Source organism: Bubalus kerabau, chromosome 4 (assembly GCF_029407905.1).
Source record: "Bubalus kerabau isolate K-KA32 ecotype Philippines breed swamp buffalo chromosome 4, PCC_UOA_SB_1v2, whole genome shotgun sequence".
NCBI classification, from domain to species: Eukaryota; Metazoa; Chordata; class Mammalia; order Artiodactyla; family Bovidae; genus Bubalus; species Bubalus kerabau.
Window position 1 is genome coordinate 162974755 of NC_073627.1, and position 23774 is coordinate 162998528.

The 23774-nt window shown below is 38.5% G+C and overlaps 1 pseudogene; it reads right to left on the minus strand.

Annotated features, from left to right (window-relative positions):
• Positions 1-5572: 5572 nt before the first annotated feature.
• LOC129651039 (olfactory receptor 13F1-like) lies at positions 5573-6528 on the minus strand (annotated as a pseudogene).
• Positions 6529-23774: the final 17246 nt, after the last annotated feature.

Here is a 23774-nt window from a genome sequence, read left to right on the forward strand (position 1 = left end):
TGTTGGGAAGATCCCCTGGAGAAGGGAATGGCAACCCATTCCAATGTTCTTGTCTGGAGAATCCCCTGGACAGAGGAGCCTGGCAAGCTACAGTTGGTGGGTTGCAAAGAGTTGGACACAACTGAGTGACTAAGACACATATAGACATTTATGTGACAAAATGTTTTTGTAGTATTCTTCAAATGTCAAAAACCTCAAAATAATTAAAATGTTCCCAATGGGATTCTGGTTAAGTTACTGGTGTTAGACCCATACAGTATGTTAGGGAGTTATCAAAAGTAACATAGCAAAATAATTAATGAAATGAAAAAATGTTGGAAAAAAGTGTTTAAAATTGTTAAGAGGAAAAAACAAGATTATTAATAGTATTTACCTGTGGTGGTTTTAAGGCAGGTGCACAAATTCTTTGATCTTTTTCTTTCAAGATATATAGCTGAACATGTGGTGCAATTAGTGACTCATCTGTAATCATCAGGACATGGCAGAGGTGGCTATACATGACCAGCTGCTAGAACTGGGCTCTCCCTTCCAGATCGAAGGGCCAGCAACAAGCCAGCACAGCAAACAGGTCCTCAGGACAGTGCGGTAACCGTCTTTTAGGGCCCGCTGCCATGTCAAAGGGGTCCATGTCCACGTAGGGCATTTGGCCCTGAGTCAAAAGCTAGCTCCCACAGCATCACTCTGAAGGCCCACAGGTCACTGGCACTGGAGAACTCATTATTAACCAGACTTTCAAGAGCCATCCACCAAATCCGCCTGTTTTCATTGTCCCCCAGGCAATGACATAGTCCACGGGGAACAAGTCTCTGCAGACGGCATTGTCTGCGATCTTAACTTGAAGTGTATCCTCAGCGATACAGGTCCTAACAGCCACATCTTGGTGGATGACTTCCCTACTGGACAGACAGCTCATTCCTCAGGCAATCTGAACAGTCATGTGAACCAAGTCTTGTTGAGAAACCGCCTGTGGATTATGGGCCTCTACTAATTGGCACTGCCGGAAAATCAATCTAAGATTCCCCCAATTCATGTAAGCCAATATCCCCATGGGCTTTTCTCCTTCTATACACACCCTGGTGATAGGAAGAAGATTTCTGTGATGAAGACCTCATAGCTTACAACTCTCAGTGAGCATCATTGTCACCTGAATTTCAGAAGCTTGATCTTTAACTGTTTTTACAAATACTTGCTTTTCTTTATTTGGATGTTTTTCTTTTTTTCCTTTAGCCACAGACTATTGTTTGAATATTTGCAACTATTATTCTATACACTTTTAATTTCTTCCAAAACTCTATGCTCCATATTGCTAGGTCACTTCGCTCTCCATTTTATTCCACATTTCCATCAAGCAGTGTTTCCCCAATTCACAATCTGCCTGATTGTGCATTGTTGATGTTCAGTTGCAGTTGTGTCTGTCTCTTTGTGATGCCATGGACTGTAGGCCACCAGGCTCCTCTGTCCATGAGATTTCCCAGGCAAGAATACTGGAGTGGGCTGACATTCCTTCTCCATATTTGGATCTTTTTCATCTACTAAAACCCCATGGAAAATATGCTCAAAAGTATCTTACTGAAGTTCATCTTTTAGAATTATCCTCTCCCTGGATATTGCAATACCCTTCACCTTAGCGTTGGCCTCCAAAAGAGTGACACTTCTCAGGTCATTCTTCTGTCTTTTGAAGACAGAACCCTTCTTGAGTGAAAATAAAAACAAAAAACCAAACTCTGTTGCTATGTCAGATAGGATATTATCAACATAGTTCAGAAGTGACAATGCAAAGCAATTTTTTCAACAAAAGCATGTTTATTATGCAATCTGAGACAAAGTGCAATCAGGAGGGAGCCTGATTATACTTTAAAAGAAAATGCACTCAGGAATGAGTCTGGAAACAGAAGCAGCTTTGGTATTTGTTGGACTGTCATCCTCAGCCACTTTTGCCAAAACACGCAGAATGAATGGGTCTGGTGCCCTGTGTGCTGGGCTGCAGGCCCAATTTCTTAACTCAGGGCAGATTAACTGGGCCAACCACCCCTGTGCTCAGTGGGCAAAGCTGATCGCTCTCCTGTCCTCGTGGGGCCAGCGGGAGGGACTGACTGAAGACAAAGCGCCGTGGGTTACACTTCAGAGGGGTGTGCTGCAGGAGGAGGGTGCCGGTTTTACTGATTGCAGCCCCATCCACTTCTTCCATCTTCCTGGCTTCCTCCAGTTCTCCTGGATTTCACACCAATTAACCTCAACTTTGGCCCCTTACCTAGATTTCTCAAGAATTTGATCTGGCTATAAATAGGAGGAGGAAATAAATAAATAAATAAGAAAACCTTTGTGCTGTGCTCAAAGACTCTGCATAACCATCCTGCTTTTAAAAAACAGAGTATAGCACCAGAACACTACATCTTATTCCCTTTCATTTCCTTTTATAATAGTTGAAAATAACATGAGGTGCTTTGGCCAAAAGTCAAGCTTGTTCTAGACCCGTGACTACCCTATAAAGCCACAATTACACAAAGGCTCTGCAGAGCTCCACCTTCTCACCCCACAAAACAAACCCCAGTTCCTAGCTAGAGACCTAGGCCAGGATGCATTTCTTGGTCAGCCTGCTCTCTTACCTTCTAAGCAAAAGCAGGAAATCTGGAAATGAGTTTTCTAAAATAAAGCAAGGCACGTTCAGGAGATGGTTAAAATGGCAATAATTTCATACTAATTATTTTTCTAGATCATTTGAGGTGCTGGAGAAGACTCATGAGAGTCCTTTGGACAACAAGCATTTTGGCCAACTGATGGGAAGAACTGACTCATTGGAAAAGACCCTGATACTGGGAAAGATTGAGGGCAGGAGGAGAAGGGAGTGACAGAGCATGAGATGCTTGGATGGCATCACTGACTCAGTGGACATGAGTTTGAGCAGACTCTGAGAGATAGTAAAGGACAGGGAAGCCTGGCATGCTGCGGTGCCTGGGGTAACAGAGTCGGACACAACTGAGTGACGGAACAACAGCAACAAATGAGGATTAAAGGCATGGACATTGGATGCTCAGTGTATGGGACCATTGAATAAATTCACTCTGTTACTGTTGAATCACTGTGATTACTGCAAATGTAGAAACTGGCTGGAATTCCCCTTTCAAAAAAAAATTTTTTTTTTTTTAGGACTTCCATGTTGGGCCTGTGGTTAAGCATCCACCTGCCAATGCAGGGGAGACAGGTTCCGTCCTTGGTCCAGGGATATCCCACATGCCATGGGGCAACTAAGCCGGTGTGCCATAACTACTGAAGCCCACACGCTCTGCAGCCCATGCTCCAAAACAAGAGAATCCACATCAATGAGAAGCCCATGCATTATATCTAGAGAAAGCCTGAGCATAGCAATAAGATCCAGTGCAGCCAAAAATAAATAAATACGTGAAAAAAATAAAAAAAGATTAGTTAATGTTTTAAAAAAAATTAGCATTGTTCAAGGAAATGCTTGCTTACAAGCATTTGGTTTGCTGGGAGAAATAATTACACTAAAGTAAATTTAATCATATTAAAAAGACCTCTCTTATAAACAGGGTCAAACATTGTATATTTTAAAATAATATTTATTATATGTTTTGTTAGACATATTTGCTGCAGAAGATTAAAATGATACATATATATAGAACCCTCACTGTTTTTCCATCATCTAGATATAGCACACTCAGCACATTCAGTTGAGTTCAGTTCAGTTCAGCCACTCAGTCATGTCCGACTCTTTGCGACCCCATGAATCGCAGCACGCCAGATCTCCCTGTCCATCACCAACTCCGCGAGTTCACCCAAACTCATGTCCATCGAGTCCGTGATGCCATCCAGCCATCTCATCCTCTGTCGTCCCCTTCTCCTCTTGCCCCAATTCCTCCCAGCCTCAGAGTCTTTTACAGTGGGTCAACTCTTCGCATGAGGTGGCCAAAATATTGGAGTTTCAGCTTCAGCATCAGTCCCTCCAATGAACACCCAGGACTGACCTCCTTTAGGATGGATCTCCTTGAAGCCCAAGGGACTCTCAAGAGTCTTCTCCAACACCACAGTTCAAAAGCATCAATTCTTCAGCGCTCAGCTTTCTTCACAGTCCAATTCTCACATCCATACATGACCACTAAAAAAACCATAGCCTTGACTAGATGGACCTTTGTTGGCAAAGTAATGTCTCTGCTTTTCAATATGCTATCTAGGTTGGTCATAACTTAGCTTCCAAGGAGTAAGCGTCTTTTAATTTCATGGCTTCAATCACCATCTGCAGTGATTTTGGAGCCCCCAAAAATAAAGTCTGACACTGTTTCCACTGTTTCCCCATCTATCTGCCATGAAGTGATGGGACCGGATGCCATGATCTTCGTTTTCTGAATGTTGAGCTTTAAGCCAACTTTTTCACTCTCCTCTTTCACTTTCATCAAGAGGCTTTTTAGTTCCTCTGCTCTTTCTGCCATAAGGGTGGTGTCATCTATATATCTGAGGTTATTCATATTTCTCGCGCCAATCTTGATTCCAGCTTGTGCTTCTTCCAGCCCAGCTTTTCTCATGATGTACTCTGCATAGAAGTTAAATAAGCAGGGTGACAATATACAGCCTCGACGTATTCCTTTTCCTATTTAGAACCAGTCTGTTGTTCCATGTCCAGCTGTAACTGTTGCTTCCTGACCTGCATATAGGTTTCTCAAGAGGCAGATCAGGTGGTCTGGTATTCCCATATCTTTCAGAATTTTCCACAGTTTATCATGGTCCACACAGCCAAAGGCTTTGGCATAGTCAATGAAGCAGAAATAGATGTTTTTCTGGAACTCTCTTGCTTTTTTGATGATCCAGCGGATGTTGACAATTTGATCTCTGGTTCCTCTGCTTTTTCTAAAACCAGCTTGAACATCTGGAAATTCACGGTTCATGTACTGCTGAAGCCTGGCTTGGAGAATTTTGAGCATTACTTTACTAGCATGTGAGATGAATGCAATTGTGCGGTAGTTTGAGCATTCTTTGGCATTGCCTTTCTTTGGGATTGGAATGAAAACTGACCTTTTCCAGTCCTGTGGCCACTGCTGAGTTTTCCAAATTTGCTGGCATATTGAGTGCAGCACTTTCACAGCATCATCTTTCAGGATTTGAAATAGCTCAACTGGAATTCCATCACCTCCACTAGCTTTGTTCATAGTGATGCTTTCTAAGGCCCACTTGACTTCACATTCCAGGATGTCTGGCTCTAGTGAATGATCACACCATTGTGATTATCTGAGTCGTGAAGCTCTTTTTTGTACAGTTCTTCTGTGTGTTCTTGCCACCTCTTCTTAATATCTTCTGCTTCTGTTAGGTCCATGCCATTTCTGTCCTTTATCGAGCCCATTTTGCATGAAATATTCCCTTGGGATCTCTAATTTTCTTGAAGAGACCTCTAGTCTTTCCCATTCTATTGTTTTCCTCTATTTCTTTGCATTGATCGCTGAGGAAGGCTTTAGTCAAAGAAGAGACTTAGAAAATTACATATCACATTTAAAAATGAGTGTCTACCCCAATTATCTCCTGATATATATAAAAAGCACTAAATATCCCTTAATATTTACAGATATTATTTGCTACTAGAGACTGAAAGAGCACAGAGAGAGTTCTTAACCAGCAATTTTTTCACAGCCACTTTCACTTCTCTGTTTCGTAAACTATAAATGATAGAATCCAACATGCGGGTTAAGCCAGCATATACCAAGGCTATAAATTTATCTATTTCCTGTGAATCTATATTTGACGGCTTCAGGTACATGGAGAGAGCTGTCCCATAGAATAAAACCTACACTCAGGTGGGCTGAACATGTTGAAAAAGCTTTATTTCGACCATCCAATGAGCTGATTCTTAGGATGCTAGAGAGGATGAATGCATAAGAAATACAAATGAGGAGCACTGGCATAGGAAGAAGAAGTACACTGATCACCAGCATGATTAAATGAACCTTGGAAGTGTCTACACAAGCCAGTTTCAGGACGGCCAGAATCTCACAAGTGAAATGATCGATGACACCACTTCCACACAGTGATGGCTGCAACAGACACAGTTCCCACCAGGGCAGTGAAGGAGCCTGTCACCCATGAGCCAGCTGCAATCGGAACACAAATCTTCTTGTTCATGATGACGGGGTATCTCAGGGGCTTGCAGATGGCTACATATCGGTCATACGCCATCACAGACAGGGGCACACACTCAGTGGAGCCCATGGCCAGAGAGAAGTACATCTGAGCAGCACACCCTGAGAATGAGATGGTGTTTTTCTCTGAAATAAAATTTGCCAGGATTGGAGTCAGGGCAGAAGAAGTATACCAGATGTGCAGACATGACAGGTTGCTGAGGAAGAAGTACATGGGTGTGTGTAGGTGAGAATCCAGGACACTAACCGAGATCAGAATAATATTGCCCAGTAACGTGATCAAGTACATCAGCAGGCACAGCACAAATATGGTGATTTCAACTTTGGGATAGTGAGTAAATCCCAGAAAAATAAAATTAGAAATGACTGTTGCATTTGTCTTATCCATTTTATTCTTCTTTGTTCATCTGTATTAGTGAATAGAAGTATACATGGCCTATGTTTAAAATTTACACTCTACCAACTTTTCAAGGAGTTTTTGTTGGAGGAACTTTAAAGGGAGCGTTGCCTTCCAATATTACTAGCAATATTCACTCATTCATCCAACATATACTGAATATACTCTAAGGCACTGAGAATCTAGAGTGAGGTTATAAAAGTTCTTCTCTCAGGCAAATCAAAATCAAATAAAAGACACACTCAAGTAAATTAAAAGTTACAATAACATGGTATACATATGCCCCAAGATACTAGGCAAACACAGAGACAAATGCTAACCTATGTCAGGGGCATTGCTTAGTAAGATATTTTGAGATTTGTTTTAATCAAAATATGAACTGGCCTAGGTCAAGTTAAAGATCAGAAGAAGTTTCTGGGCAAAGAAACATTTTTTTGTGGTTGTAAAAGTTGAAACAGGAAAGGTTTTGGTTGCACCCCCAAAAGTTTCAAATTATGTGGAAAAAAAAAAAAAAACAGATGGAAATGCCACACACTAAGGAATATAAACAGGAGATCAGCAAGAGTCCACTCACTCTAACACTATGTGATATCTGTCTTCAAGAAGGCATTTGTGACTATGGAATAATCTTGAACCCATCCTTTATTACAAAGGTACGTAATTCATAATGTGAAGCAAATTATTTACAATATATGTCACATCTGATTACATATGGAAGTATGTTTGAAAACCACTGTCTTTCAAAATAGAGTTCAAACAAATTCAGTCACAAATTACACAAGCCTCACATTCTCATCATTGCCTACCTCTCTGATCTCATCTTCCAACACTCTAATTCTACCTTCTGGTCTAAAACAACCACTCTGTGGGTCCACATTCTTAGCATGCAAATTTATTTTTTATATATTTTAATATGCAATTATCTACCTGAAGTACCTTTCCTTCCCGGCTCTAATCTTAACTTTCTTGAATATTTCAATTAGTTATCAAAACTGTATGCCATAAATCATAAGCAGAGCTTCATTCTTCGTACACAGTTATGTTGTTCAAGTATATCACACTGACTACAATGGCACCCCACTCCAGTACTCTTGTCTGGAGAGTCCCAGGGACGGGGGGTCTTGGTGGGCTGCAGTCTCTGGGGTCGCACAGAGTCGGACACGACTGAAGTGACTTAGCAGCAGCAGCAGCAGCATACCCAGATATGCAAATCCCTATTGCCACTGCAGTGGACCCTGAGCTTGTGAAGACATTGTTCCTCACAACACTAGCAAAGTACTGTCATGTTTAAGAGTTTTAATTACACATGGCTGCTTTGAACATGGCAAGTTTTTGATATGTGTTAAGATAAATGCATTTCACTTTGGTTCTCTGTGTCAACATAAAAGCCTGAAGACCTCTGACTTGTTATATACATCTACAAATTTCTCTGATCTTAAAGTAACCAGTTGAATTAAGAAACAAAAAGATTAGCTCTTAGTGTTAAGTATTTGATATTCGGTGAGATGTGAAAAAGACAATGATCACTTGTGCTCTTAGAAGACGAAGAAAAACTTTCCAAAATGTCATCTTCTGTAAGGAATTAGAGCACTATCAGAGTGTGAGATTTTAGGCTCTGAAACCAACCATGCTATTTACTGGCATGCAAAATTTAGCAAATCACTTGACCTCTTTGAAACGTGATTTTACCGGCTCTCTGGTGGCTCAGCAGTAAAGAATCTGCAAGCGATGCAAGAGACACAAGTTTGATTCATGGGAGAAGAAGAAAGCCTGGAGGAGTGTATGGCAACCCCCACCAGTATGCTTGTCAAGAAAATGCCATGGACAGAGGAGCCTCACGGGCTAAGATCTATGGGGTCACAAAGAGTTGGACACAACTGAAGGGTAATAGCTTCTATCTTGTGCAGATTTGCAAGATCTAGATTAACTTCTTTGACTTCTCCCTCCATTACCCCAATTCCATGATCGCTTTAATGTTTCTCAGAATCACAATAGTGGTTTATGATTTCATGTTCTCCCTGCTCTCCTGAAGCATAATTGCCTCTATGCTGCTGCAGTGCTGGCCCACACTGGCTCAGATTTGTAAAACATAGCACATTTTTCAAAATTTATTAACATTTCAACCTCCAATCCATGTATGAAAATGAAACACTTTACCAATCATTTCCAGAAAGGCAAAAGTTAGACACGTCTGGTCTCTAATATCCACTTTAGATATTAGTGGATATCTAACATACCTCAGAATATACCTCCACTCCACTGAGGGTTTCTCCATTGGGTTTTCCCCACCCAGCACTCAGTTTTCTTTTTCTGGCTCTGGGCCCTCGTGTTCCCTCTCCCTTCACCTGCTCTTCTGTCTACTTTTCGAAACAAAACAATGAAGTCTTCTCCTTTTCTCATCCAGATGGAGTCCCACTCATTCCCTCATTCTTATCTGAGATCTTTGTCAGGGTCTCACCTACTCCAAGTCACTTCATATTTTCTCTTTCTCTAAAATGATTTCTGATTACAATGCTAAGATAATTAAACTTTTTTTCAACAAATCCCTCTCTTTCTTTCTAAATGTCAGAGCCAGAATAGACTCTAAACTCCTAACCCAACCTTCTCATTTTAAAATTGACAGATAATTCAGGGAACTATAATATATGTAAATCCTATAATAAACCATAATGAAAAAGAATATGTGGATATATTTGACTGAATCACTTTGCCATACACTAGACACTGACACATATTGTAAATCAACTATACATCAATAAAAAATTTTAAATGCAAAAAAATAGTTGACATATACTTGAGGGAGTTCAATGACTTGTCTAGGCAAATGAGAAACTCGGGAACACACATAGTCAAAAGTTTTATCCCACCTTCAAAACTCATTTCTTCATCTCAATATTTTTCCTACCAACTAGTGTTTCTTTTAAAAGTAAATATCTTTATTCTGGTTTCCTGCCATAGATAAGACCTATTAATAAATTTTGTAAATCTGAGATTACAGAAGGAGATGGCAAATGCCTGTTCCCATTTACCTCAGCACACAGAATGCACATCTTCACTTTTGGTCAGTGTGCTTCAATATTTAAAGGTGATCTTCAGCAAAGTCTTTCTTGAGATTTATGTAGTGCTCAAAAGAGTAAAAGATTCTAAAACTTGCAATTTTGATAGTATTCTATGAAAACTGTATTAAAGCAGGTTGTGCAGAGGTATTTTTACTCAGAAGATTGCACTAGAAAAGGACATGGATGTTCCTAGTTTGCAAAAAAAATCAACCCAAATCTTGCCTGACTCACTGTGTCAGCATACATAGCTCATGTTAATTAAAAACTGTTTAATAATTTCTTAAGATAAATAATGATATGAAGATTTGTTCTGCCGAAATCATACCCTATGATTTTCTCCAAAAATCTTCCAAAGGGCAATCCCTAGAACTTCACTACTGAAGTCTCCTACTGCTTTTAGGGACCTTCCAACTCCCTTAACAATTTAACTTTGTCATTCTGAAACCTAAAGAAGTTAAGAAAGTTTCCATTTCTCCTGGGTGTAATTCTCCAAGTTCAATTAAGAAATTCAGGCTAAAAAAAAACAATAGTAAAATTTTTGTGATTATTTCAAGGCACTTGGCTAAGTAAAAGGCCTGATTCTTGAGAAATATCTGTGCAAGCAGAACTAGAGGGCACTATTTGCCTATTCCATTCCTCTGCCGATGGCCCTTGAACTATATAGCAAACATTCCAATTAATAGAACTGTAGAGATGCCATCCCAAATAGCCTCTGAGCTTGTAATGTGACCCATTCATTTTCAGCAATCTCTACAATTATCTCAGTTATCAGAGTAATAGAAGATAAAACATTCTTATTCCACTTTTAAATGGCCACAAGGTGAGATTTTGGCTCTAGATTGTTTTCTTGGGCTCTACTTCTTTGAGGAAAAATGTCTATTATTTACTTTGAATGAATTTTATATTTATTTGTATTATTGGTTTTCTAAAATTTTACAAAGAGATTCTTAAATGTGGCTTTCTTTTTATTTACCCTTCTTAACATTATAGATCTTCTTGAGTTTAAGGCTTGATGTCTTCCATAAGTTTGAGAAAATCATTCAGTATTAGCCAATTTCTTTTCTACCCCATTTCCCCTTTTTCCTCTCCCCCTCAGTGTTCAGCTATACATACTAGTCTTTTCCAACATGACCCATACAAGCTCTTACAGTCCTTTCTGTATTTTCCATTCTTTTTTTCTCCATACATCAGTCTGGATATTTCTACTGATTAACCTTTCAATTTGCTAAGCCTTTCTTCAACTTTGTCTAAGTTGTGGTAAATCCATCTCTAGTTCCTCATTCTGGCTGTATTTTTCAGCTCCATAATATCTACTTGATGTTTTAATATAATATCAAATGCTCTAGTGAACTCGTCATCTTGTAATGTATGTAAAGGTACATGTTAACACTGGTTATTTTCAAATAGGTCTGGTAATTTCTATATTTGGATCATCCTGAGAGACTTTCAATCATCTGTTTTCATCTTTTGATCGTTTATCTTACCAGTTATCACACATAAAAAACATATAATCTCTGGATGATGTTTAATTTATACAAAGAGAATTTCCTTTATCCTTTGATACAAGCCTAGATTGAGAAAGACTGCTTTAATCCAAAGAGTCACTGAGACAAGGTAGAGATGGATTTCAGGTTTTGTAGAACTTGGCCAAAAATCTGTTTCACCTCCTACTTTAGATTTATCCCTCTAGGTTCCAAACTGAGAACTTGGAGTTTGTACAAGGGAGATTTCCCTTTCAAGAGTCAATGGACTTCAATTTTTATCTCATACCCACTGTGGGACTGATAAAACCTAAGTGAAAGCAAAGTTGCTCAGTCGTGTCCGACTCTGCGACCCCATGGACTGTAGCCTACCAGGCTTCTCAGTAAAACCTATCCGAACACATTTAACCTCCTTTTGCACAATTGCCAGCACTCTCACTCTGGGAAGACTAAAAATTAGCAAGTGCTTCATGTGGCAAATGAATTATACCTGTTGAGATCATTTAACTTCCTTAATTCAGAAACTTGGCATCCCATCAGTTCAAAATAGAATGTCTTGGTAGGTTTAACTCTCTCTAGAACCTTAGCTCCTCATATCCTGACTCATTCAGAAGCAATCTAATTTGTTAAAAAATAATTATACTTGTCTAGGTTTGTCATAACTTTTCTTCAAAGGAGCAAGCACCTTTTAATTTCATGGCTGCAGTCACCATCTGCAATGATTTTGGAGCCCAAGAAAATAAAATCTATCACTATTTCCACTTTTCCCCATCTATTTGCCATGAAGTGATGGGACCAGATGCCATGATCTTCATTTTTGAATACTGAGTTTTAAGCCAGCTTTTTCACTCTCGTCTTTCACCTTCATCAGGAAGCTCTTTAGTTTCTCTTTGCTTTCTGCCATTAAAGTGGTAACATCTACATATCTAAGGTTGTTGATATTTCTGCCAGCATCTTTGTTCCAGCTTTTGATTCATCCAGCCCAGCATTTAACGTGATGTACTCTGCATATAAGTTAAATAAGCAGGATGACAATATACAGTCTTGGCTTTGGCAAATAGTGCCACTATGTACATTGGGGTGCACATATCTTTTTGAATTAGAGTTTTTGTGTTTTCTGGATGTATATCCAGGAGTAGAATTGCTAGCTCATATGGTAGTTCTATTTTTAGTTTTTTGAGAAATTTCCATATTGTCTTCCATGGTGGCTGCACAAATTTATATTGCCACTAACAGTGTACAAGGGTTCCCTTTTCTCTACATTCTCATCAACATTTGTTATTTATGTTCTTTTTGATGGTAGCCATTCTGACATGTGGGAGGTGATATCTCATTATGATTTTGATTTGAATTTCCCTGATAATTAGCTAGGTTGAGTATCTCTTCATGTACCTGTTGGCCATCTGCATTTCCTCTCTTGAAGAATATCTATTCAGTTCTTCTGCTCATTTTTAAATCAGGTTGTTTTCTTTTTTGAGGTTGAGCTGTATGATTCATTTATATATTTTGGATATTAATCCTTTATCAGTCATATGATTTACAAATATCTTCCCCTATTCACTAAGCGGTCTTTTCATTTTGCTGATGGTTTCCTTCACTGTGCAAAAGCCTTTATGTTTAAGTAGGCCCCATTTTTTTATTTCTGCTTTTATTTCCTTTACTTTAAGATACACATCCAAAAAAATTATTGCTGCAATTTATGTCAAAGAGTGTTCTGCCTATGTTTTCCTCTAGGATTTGTGTAGTATCTGGCCTTACACTTAGATAAAAGATTTGCCTTTTGCAGCAATATGGATGGACTCAGAGGGCATTATGCTAAGTGAAACAAGTCAGAAAAAGAAAGAAAAGTGACATGATATCACTTATACATCGAACCTAAAAAATACAGCAAAGTAGTAAATGTAACAGAAAAGAAGCAGACTCACAGATCTAGATCTCCCCTCTACCCTGATGTTGGGAAAGATTGAGGATGGAAGGAAAATGGGGCAACAGATGATGAGATGGTTGGATGGAATCACCAGCTCAGTGGACATGAGTTTGATCAAACTCTAGGAGATAGTGAAGGACAAGGAAGCCTGATGTGCTGCAGTTCATGGGGTCACAAAGAGTTGGATGTGACTTCTCAGCTGAACAACAACAAACAGAACAAATGATGGCTTACCAGTGGTATTGAGTGGGGCAGGATACATGGGCACAGAAGTGGGAGATAGAAACTACTGAGTATAACATAGGCTAGAAATATGTATTTACAACATGGAAAATATAGCCAATATTTAGTAATAACTAAATATTATATAACCTTTTAAATTGTATTTTTAAATATTTTAATTATTTTTTAAAGTGATTTTCTGATGAAAAACTAACATTTTCAGTGGGAAAACAAAGTTTCTTTGTTTTGGACTCATATTTTTTACTTGTTATTTAATGCTTACATATCATTTTAGATGAGTTGGTTATCAGTCCCTCTATAATGAAGAAAATAACACTTTTTAAATAAACAGATGATACAGTATTAGTATCCTAATGAGTAGCTGCAAGAAATAATGTCTATTCTAGTGAATTACTGCCTGAATGTTCATAGATCCATAAAGTTATTATTATGGATAGGCATTACTTAATTTTCAGTGACAACTCAAAATCTATTTTGTAGCATGTTTTCTAGTGGACTATCTCCAAATTTGATGAATGACTTTCCCAATTAACTTGAAGAGTCCCTGGGAGTATCTCACATGTGCTGAATATATGTCCACCTCCTTCCCCTCAGGATACTGCTATCACAGTATTATGATCTGCTATGCCTATCACTCCCCTGGAATCTGATTCTTCAGTTCAGTTCAGTTCACTAGCTCAGTCATGTTCGACTCTTTGAAACCCCATGAATCGCAGCATGCCAGGCCTCCCTGTCCATCACCAACTCCTGGAGTTCACTCAGACTCATGTCCATCGAGTCAGTGATGCCATCCAGCCATCTCATCCTCTATCGTCCCCTTCTCCTCCTGCCCCCAATCCCTCCCAGCATCAGAGTCTTTTCCAATGAGTCAACTCTTCGCATGAGGTAGGCAAAGTACTGGAGTTTTAGCTGCAGCATCATTCCTTCCAAAGAAATCCCAGGGCTGATCTCCTTCAGAATGGACTGGTTGGATCTCCTTGCAGTCCAAGGGACTCTCAAGAGTCTTCTCCAACACCAAGTTCAAAAGCATCAATTCTTCGGTGCTCAGCTTTCTTCATAGTCCAACTCTCACATCCATACATGACCACTGGAAAAACCATAGCCTTTACTAGCCGGACCTTTGTTGGCAAAGTAATGTCTCTGCTTTTGAATATGCTATCTAGGTTGGTCTTAACTTTTCTTCCAAGAAGTAAGTATCCTTTAATATCATGCCTGCAGTCACCATCTGCAGTGATTTTGGAGCCCAAAAAATTAAAGTCTGACACTGATTCTTACATTGTCTCAAATAGGCCCTACTGTTTAATGTGCCCATAAATTAGATGATCGAAACTAGGACACTTTTGACATGAAATGAGTAATTACTAATTACACTGTAGCAGCTGGTATTAATTAGACTAGTTCTGAGCAAATCATAAGATATGGCCACCATTCCAAGGTTGTTTCCATTAGGGTCATCACGTTCCAAGACCACAGGATGTTTCACACACACAAAATATTGGCATCATATTTCACTACCAGCACCCTAAAACAGTACTGTTTGGCCATGGCTGATGGAAACTACTTTGGGTTACACCTGATCACTTCCAATGACCAGATCTAAGTTCATGTAGTCAAGCTAGGAAAACAATCAATCTCTGACAATATCTTATACCCTTGGAACTCAGGGTGATAATACACTTAAGATATTCTAATCTGAGGCACAGTGAACTCTATTAATATAACAGGAGACCAGGGATAAGAAGAGAGTTAGATGATAAAAAGTCTTCCTTATGGTTGAGGTTAGGAAGAAAGAGATGTCTAATTAAGGTTTTCTTGTTTCCTTTTCTGCATTGATATTTCCTTATGAGTTCAGTTCAGTCGCTCAGTCGTGTCCGATTCTTTGCGACCCCATGAATTGCAGCACGCCAGGTCTCCCTGTCCAACACCAACTCCCGGAGTTCACTCAAACTCACGTCCATCGAGTCAGTGATGCCATCCAGCCGTCTCATCCTCTGTCGTCCCCTTTTCCTTCCTGCCCCCAATCCCTCACAGCATCAGAGTCTTTTCCAATGAGTCAACTCTTCCTCAAATTTTCACTTAGTAGAAAGAAGTCCAGAGCCAGCTATAGCTCAGGGAACAAAGGGAAAATAATCCACACATGGCATAAAACAAACTGGAAAAAGAACCACATCAACATTGATGACACTGAAGAACAGGCTCAAATGACTAGCAGTGAAGCCTAAATAGTGATCAGGAATAAGAAATGATTAGCCACAACCAGAAGTTTCTAAAAACAACTATTCCCTCATACTTCTGTATTCTATCTCCCTCTGAATGGCACATTTTTCTGGCCTAATAAAGTCAAATAAAATTTAAAAATTGCTAGTCTCTGTTCCCAAAGAAAGACCAATCTTCCATATGGTGTTTCCACTTTCTGGGAGGGTGCATAATGACCAACATTCAATCCAACTATTGAAAAACCTGAAAACCAGTGAAAAAACCATGATCTCATTTTTCCAAAAAAAATCTTTGGGGGCAGCTTCTCATTGACCATCATGATGAAGAAAGTAAATGTAAAAGAATAACACAAAAAATTTTATATATATATATATATATATATATAAACTTTTCAGAAAAGAAACTCCCAGGAGCTCATTTTATTCCCTGTACAGTTTCAGAAAGCATACCATTCCAAGAGGAAGTCAGTTAGGTCTTTTTTTTTTTTCCTTTTTTTAGTTATATGTAGGATCTGGGAGTGATTAACTAATGGTTAACTCACATTTCTTAAAGAACATTCTCAAAAAATTACTAATAGAGTTAAAACAACATTTCAAGGAGATAGAGATAGAAATAGAAAGGACTCAAGAGAAATAGAGTCAATTTCTCTCTTTGTGTTATGGTAGTCTGTATAATTGGAGAAGTCAATGGCACCCCACTCCAGTACTCTTGCCTGGAAAATCCCAAGGACAGAGGAGCCTGGTAGGCTGCAGTCCAAGGGGTCACTAAGAGTTGGACACGATTGAGCGACTTCACTTTGACTTTTCACTTTCATGCATTGGAGGAGGAAATGGCAACCTACTCCAGTGTTCTTGCCTGGAGAATCCCATGGACAGAGGAGCCTGGTGGGCTGCCTTCTATGTGGTTGGACAGAGTCGGACAAGACTGAAGCGACTTAGCAGCAACAGCAGCAGCAGTCTGTATAATGTTCCTCACTGCCTCATTTGTGAAATATAAGGGGAGAAATTTATGCCTTCCTTATAGTGAAAATAAATACAAGATTAAAAAAAATTAAAGGAAAGATAGAAAAACAAGAATATTTTAAAATCTAAATAAAAATGAACAATTAACTATTATGGGATTTTTGTTAGCATTAGAAAGCTAAAGCAATCAAAGAGAAATAAAACCAAGTAACTTAGTATGTCAAAGTTTTTTTTAATTCTAAAATAAACATAATCAAAACTAAATAAAATTTAAAATTCAGAGGCTAATATGATAGCAGTTACAGAGAAAAGAGATGTAACATTAAAATAAACATTAAAGTCTAAGATGAAAATCTGAAGTGTGCAACTCAGATCAAGAAGAAAGAGGGACTTCCTTTATGGTTGGTAATCTGACTTGCAGTGAAAGGGACATGGGTTCGATCTCTGGTTGGGGAACTAAAATCCCACATACCTGGGACAACCAAGCCCAGTAAGCCTGAGTGCTACAACTATTGAGACCGTGAGCTCTGGAGTCCACATGCCATAACTAGAAAGTTCATGTGCTGCAATATCCCACATGCTGCAACTAAGATCCAACAGAGCCAAATAAATCAATATTTTAAATAAAAGGAAGAAATAAAATGACAAAGGTGATTTTTTTACAGATTGAAGTTACAAACAGAGGAGCCAAGCCAAGGAACATCTGCACAGCACAGCCAGGGAAGGAGATGGTCTTTTTTTCTGAGAGGAAGCTCACCAGCATGGGGGGAATGGAGACAGTGGTGTAGCAGATGTCCAGGAAGGAGAGGTTCCCCAGGAAGAAGTACATAGGGGTGTGAAGGTGGGAGTCTAAGGTGATGATGAGAATAAGGGTACCATTTCCCAGAAGGATGACCACATACATTATTAAGACTACCACAAAAAAGAGTAGCTCAAGCCTTGGATAACCAGAAAGCCCCTTCAGAAAAAATTCCACCAGAATGGTTTGGTTTTCCCATTCCATTGTATGATTTCTTTTTCACCTGTAATACATTAGAATGTGTTAAGATAAAATATGTATTCTACTATGGTTATATTCAACTATGAACCAATGTAGAAGTACCATATACTCATAGGAAGAAAAGAACATATAAAAAGGAATAGACCAAAGAAAGAAGAAAAGAAATAAAGTGGGCCAAATAGAATAGAGAGAGGGAAGGGAAGAGAAAAGAACGTATTTCAAGCTACAAGCAATATGCCATGTAATTTACTGAATCTCATCAAGGTTCTGAGAGAGAGGTATCATCATCCACATTTTACAATAAATAAATCAAAGCAAAAATATTAAGTAAACTTAATTAAAGGTAAATTTAGAGCAGAGGTAAGATTCAAACCCAAGTCTTCCTTGCTGAAGCCTGAGCTTTTGGTCATGTTTGTTACCACAAGTTAACTAGAGTTTAAAGTAAATTCGATTATTGCATTATGTGTAAATGAAAAATAAACTATTTTTATTGGCTACAAACCACCACTGGAGAAGGAAAGGGCAACTCACTCCAATCTTCTTGCCTGGAAAATCTCATGGACAGAAGAGCCTGGTGGGCTACAGTCCATGGAGTCACAAAGAGTTGGACATAACTTAGTGACTAAACAACAACAAACCCCCACACAATAGATTAATGATCTTGTCACTGTTCCATGTTACACTGCTATGCTTATTATCTGACTTGTCCATTAGCATGAAAAATTCATTAAGGCAGGGACTTTTTCTTATTTAATTCTACAATACCAGTACCTACAATATAACAGACACAGAGATAAGAGGTTCAGAAATATTTGTTGAATAAATGAATACAGCCAAGGACCAAATGACTAATATTTCTTACTCTACTAATTATTTTATTTGTACATTACCTCATTTAGTCTGAGAAGCAACCCTATTAGGCAATTATTCCTATTATTAGCATAGTCATTTTCATTATAAAAAAGGAAGAAAATAAGTAATTTGCTTAAGGTCAAGGTCAAGGTCATAGCTAAATAAGTGGTTGAGCCAGAACTTGAATCCAAGCCCTATGGCTGTGGAGTTCAAACTTAATTGTTTATTTGCAGAGAACTTGACTCACAGTCTAGAATATCTTGTAATTTAATAGACAACACTCATATTTCAAAAGAAACATCAGACCAAAATAGGTTTAATATGGTGATTTGAGAGCACTTTAATTCTTTATATTTTGAAGGGAAATTATTCATTTCTGTGACAAAAGTATATCTATTAGTTTACAATTCTTCATAATTCTGTAGTCTCCCCTTATGAGTAGTTCTATCTACTTTTTAATTGTGATTTTTAATTGATTTTTCTTTTCATGAGTTTCACAAGAGGTTTTCCCATATTATAAGTTTTCTCCAAAAAAAAAATGTTAATGTTTTTGGAGAGATTTGTCCTTTCCATTTTGTTTCATTAATGTATGTTTTTGTGTTTGTAAATTTCTTTAGGCTTATTTGGCATTTTATAATTGCATGAAATAAGAAAAAATATTTCTTAATATTTTATCTTTATCCTCTTTCTAGCTCTGAGTCATTTAAAACACTTTTACTATAGACTTGGATTTTGCTATGAAAGGTTCTTGTTACTGGTTTCCAGATAATTTTTTCTCCTTCTGTCTTTAATCCAAATGTTATCTAGATATGTATACCTAGTGATCAGATATTTTTATTCCATTTTATTATATCTAATTCATTTTTTATGATAAAAAAATGTGACCTGTAATTCTAAAGTTATATATTTTTGGTTCTATTTACTTGATCCATGTCGCAAATGTCAACAAAAAATATGAATTCTCTTCGGGTGAGATATATTATATATATATATATATATATATATATATATGTATATGTATAGAAAATTGTCCAACTCTCTGCAACCCTGTGGACTGTAGCCCACCAGGCTTCTCCATCCATGGGATTTTCCAGGCAAGAATACTGGAGTGGGTTGCCATTTCCTTCTCCAGGAGATCTTCCCGACCCAGGGATTGAACCCAGGTTTCCCGCATTGTAGGCAGGCGCTTTATTGTCTGAGCCACCAGGGAAGTCCCATATATGTTGAAAGGAATGTTTAAGAAACTTAGTGACCAAATTCCTAAAGAACTTCTGCTCAGAGAAATAATATTGCTCACTGTGACTTATCCTCTAGGTAGCACTGCACTGATGTCTTACAGGGACGAGCCATGGTTTCATTTCTAATGACCTTGCCTTCTAAAGGTAAGGAGACAGGCACTCTTATACATTCTCAGTGAACACATAAATTGGTGCATCCTCTGTGGAGGACAAATTGGCAGTGTTAAACAGAATCATAAAGGCATGCATATAACCTTTGACTACAGAATTTACCGCTAGGTAATTACCACACAATTATGCCTGTGCATATGTAAAGTAATTTATTTAAAAACTGATTCATTAAAGTACCATTTGTAATAGCAGATGTGGAAGCAAATTAAATTGCTATGAGAAGGGGACATAGAAATAATGAAATACCGGTCTGCTGTTAAAAAGTTTAAGAGACTTTTTGTGCATTGATATGGAAAGATTGTCAGGAACTATTAAGTGGAAAAGTAATATTCAGAACTGACTTCCCTGGTGGCTCAGTGGTCGTCGACAAGAACCCCTGGAGAAATAAATGGCAACCCACTTCAATATTCTTCCCTGGGAAATCCCAAGGACAGAGGAGCCTGCTGGGCTATGGTCCACGGAGTTGCCGAAGAGTCACGTATTATTGCCTGGAGAATCCCAGAGACGGGGGAGCCTGGTGGGCTGCCGTCTATGGGGTCGCACAGAGTCGGACACGACCGAAGCGACTTAGCAACAATAGCAGCAGGACATGGTTCGGAGGAGGCAATGGTAACCCACTCCAGTACTCTTGCCTGGAAAATCCCATGGACGAAGGAGTCTGGTAGGCTGCGGTCCACGGGGTCGCAGAGTCGGACAAGACTCAGCGACTTCACTTTCACTTTTCACTTTCATGCATTGGAGAAGGAAATGGCAACCCACTCCAGTGTTCTTGCCTGGAGAATCCCAGGGATGGGGGAGCCTGGTGGGCTGCCTTCTATGGGGTCGCACAGAGTCGGACACGACTGAAGCGACTAGCAGCAGCAGAAGCAGCAGCAGCAGCAGGACATGGTTTAATTACTAGACAGCCATACAAATGTTCAGAACAGTATATAAGGCACAGTAACATTTGTGTATAAATATTTTAAATATATGTGTGTTAGTAGCTCATGTGTCTGACTCTTTGCGACCCCATGGATTGAAGCCTGCCAGACTCCTCTGTCCATGGGGTTTTCCAGACAAGAATATTGGAGTGGGTTGCCATTCCCTTCTCCAGGGGACCTTCTTGACCCAGAGATTGAACCTGGGTCTCCTTGCACTGCAGGCAGACTCTTTACCGTCTGAGTCACTATATGTGTCTGTACACACACACACACGTGCACACACACACATACCAACATTTTTTTGCCCCTATGTAGAATATCTATAGAAAAATAAACAGGAATAGCTTGTTATCCCTAGGAAAGGAAATGAATAGTTCATTAACAGAAATGGAAGGGAGGCTGTTTACTGTATGCTATTCAGTACCTTTTAAACATTTTGAATCTTGTGACTATAATACCTACCATAAAATAAATTACATTTAAACTAAAGAGTTCTTGTCTTTGAGATGTATAACCTTTCTCCTTTCACTTTTCTGATGGCACACTACATCAAACCATCCACTGCCATGGGATACAACTACATACAGTTAAAAACTCTTCTTATTCAGTATCACACCTTAAATGGGAATTAATAAAGACTAACAAGTCCTTTAAATATGGTCATAATTTAATATTCAAGATACTTTCAGTAGTATCATTAGGATTTTCAGGCCCATATGGATCTCCTGTCCCTCCATCAAACTGCAAGCTATCCTCTGATCTGGTTTAGAATCTATACTTCTACCCCAGTCATTTCCTTTCCATTAAATGGGCTACTACCTTTAGGAGCTAGTAAGACTCCTGGAACAAAATTACAGCTCAATAAATGTTAGCTATTATTCTTGTTTCATTCACAAGTCCAAAGAGCTGTCCCTCTTCAGAATTCTTTGTCCATCTATCTTTAAAAGGTACTTTGCTCTGAATCTCAGGTCTACCTTCCCAATTTCTGGACATAATTAATCACCTCAGAATCACTCCAAACTCAACTTCATTTCTCCATTATAAACTCATCTCCTATCCCCAGCTCTTAACATTTTGTAGCTTTTTATAAAATTTACATTTTGTTAGAATTTTTCAGATTTTCTGGGTTACTGTGTAAACTACTTGAGACCCCAAAGAGCATTAGATACACGTGAGGTTCATTGAATAATGGAGGTTATACCTACACCTGTAAAAATCATCTCTACAAAAACCCTTGTTCCATGAGCTGCCTCCATGCTACATGATATTCTACCAAACATATTCCATGATATTCTTAGGAACACAGGCCTTGCAGGTAGGCTTAGTTTAAATGGTATCTCTGCCCCTTACTAAGCAGGGTGGCCTGGGCATATTTCTGATCATCACCTTCCCCAGCTATAGCATGAAAATAAAGATAGCACCTGAACCATATATTTGTTGATAAGATTAAATGAGATAGTATATATTATACAATTACCACAATAATGGTTTCCACTGTTAGTTTCCTTTATGCCACTCTTTCATGGTTCGTCCTTTTGTTAGAGTCTTTTTATATCTTGGAACCAGTCATCGTCTTTTCCATGGCCAGGTATATACAGCTGAAAAGTTTAATCACGTCACACACAGTGTTCTGGCAAAGGGTATTATGTTCATCTTACCATAAAATTCTAATACACTTCATCACAGTATATAACACTCCAGTCCTTTATCACACTCTGAACCTTTGGATGTCAGCAAATTGAGTGGCAAATAGGAAAAATCATTCATAAGGTTCAATTCACTCCATAAAAAAATAGGATTTTAGGAAGGCATTAGTATCTTCCTTCTCTTAAAAAGATGGCTGATTTTTTTTTTTTAACTGAGACTGTGTTAAAATTTTTAGCAAGCCTATAACATAAAAAATAAATAGAAAATTCACTCATTTTTACAATTATAACCTAATAAGAGAAAAACAAATATTAAAAATAGTCACCAAGAGTGCATGCAAACACACCAGGATAATGCTCAGTCAGGTCTCTTTCTGGCTATTCACTGCTTTGGTAAATCATCACATATGAGGTTTCCTTAAGCAAATTGGTCATAGTTTTCCACCTCACATGTTTTCTCTGCACAAAGAGTCCCTAGCACAGTATCTGGCATGTAGTTCATCTTGTTCTCAGTTGATTGAGCCAAAGGTATCAGAGTTGCTGCTAGGGGACCAGGAAAGACTTCTTTGTTATGAATTTCATGCTACAAAACACAGAGTTCCCTCTCTACTGTGTGAGTGAGTGAGTGAAGTTGCTCAGTCATGTCCGACTCTTTGTGACCCCATGGACTGTAGCCCGCCAGGCTCCTCTGTCCATGGGATGCTCCAGGCAAGAATACTGGAGTGAGTTGCCATTTCCTTCTCCATCTCTACTGTGCAGTGAGCCTTAATGAGCTAAAAATGATAACAAAGTGTTCAAATACTGTGTGCTACTCTAAAAAGCTACACACTGACACAAAGGAATTCATAACTACTGGGCAAATTCCATTCTGTTCCTTGCTCAATGCCTTTGCATATTAAACTGCTCTTGTGATCTCAAAAGTCTTTATTTTTCCCTACTACTTCTCAGTGACTAGACCTTTAAATTCCATTTCCAATATTTAGTCTCTCTTCAGTGAGAAAAACATCTTAATTTCAAACTTGACACATTTAACCCATCAGTCTAACTCTTGCTTGTAGTTGATAAGATTGGGTTCTTGTCTTTACAATAACTTACCTTCAAACCAGGTTCTGACTCTCTTTCTAGTTTGGAGCAACAATAAATATTTTTATCTTTATTTTTTACATGTAGCCAATTTTCATGACTCCTCATTTCATGAACCTCTAAAGAGGCAGCTACTGATGAGTAATCATTTTGCCATGGAAATTCACTGATTTGTCGACATCTATAGAAATATGCAGGTTGCAGGTATGATAACTAGGATAAATTCCTCTAGTTCAAATAAAGAATTGTTAGATTCCTCTAGTTTCAAAATAGAAAGAAAATTAATATTTAGTAATAAATTTTAGGAATAGGACAACTTGCCCCTGAAGCCCAGGCTGAAATACGACCCCATTTTGGAGATCCACAAATACCTGAAGAACATGCTTCAGGCTTTGGGGCACAATTTAAATGTTCTAAAGGATGTTTCTAAACCTATGT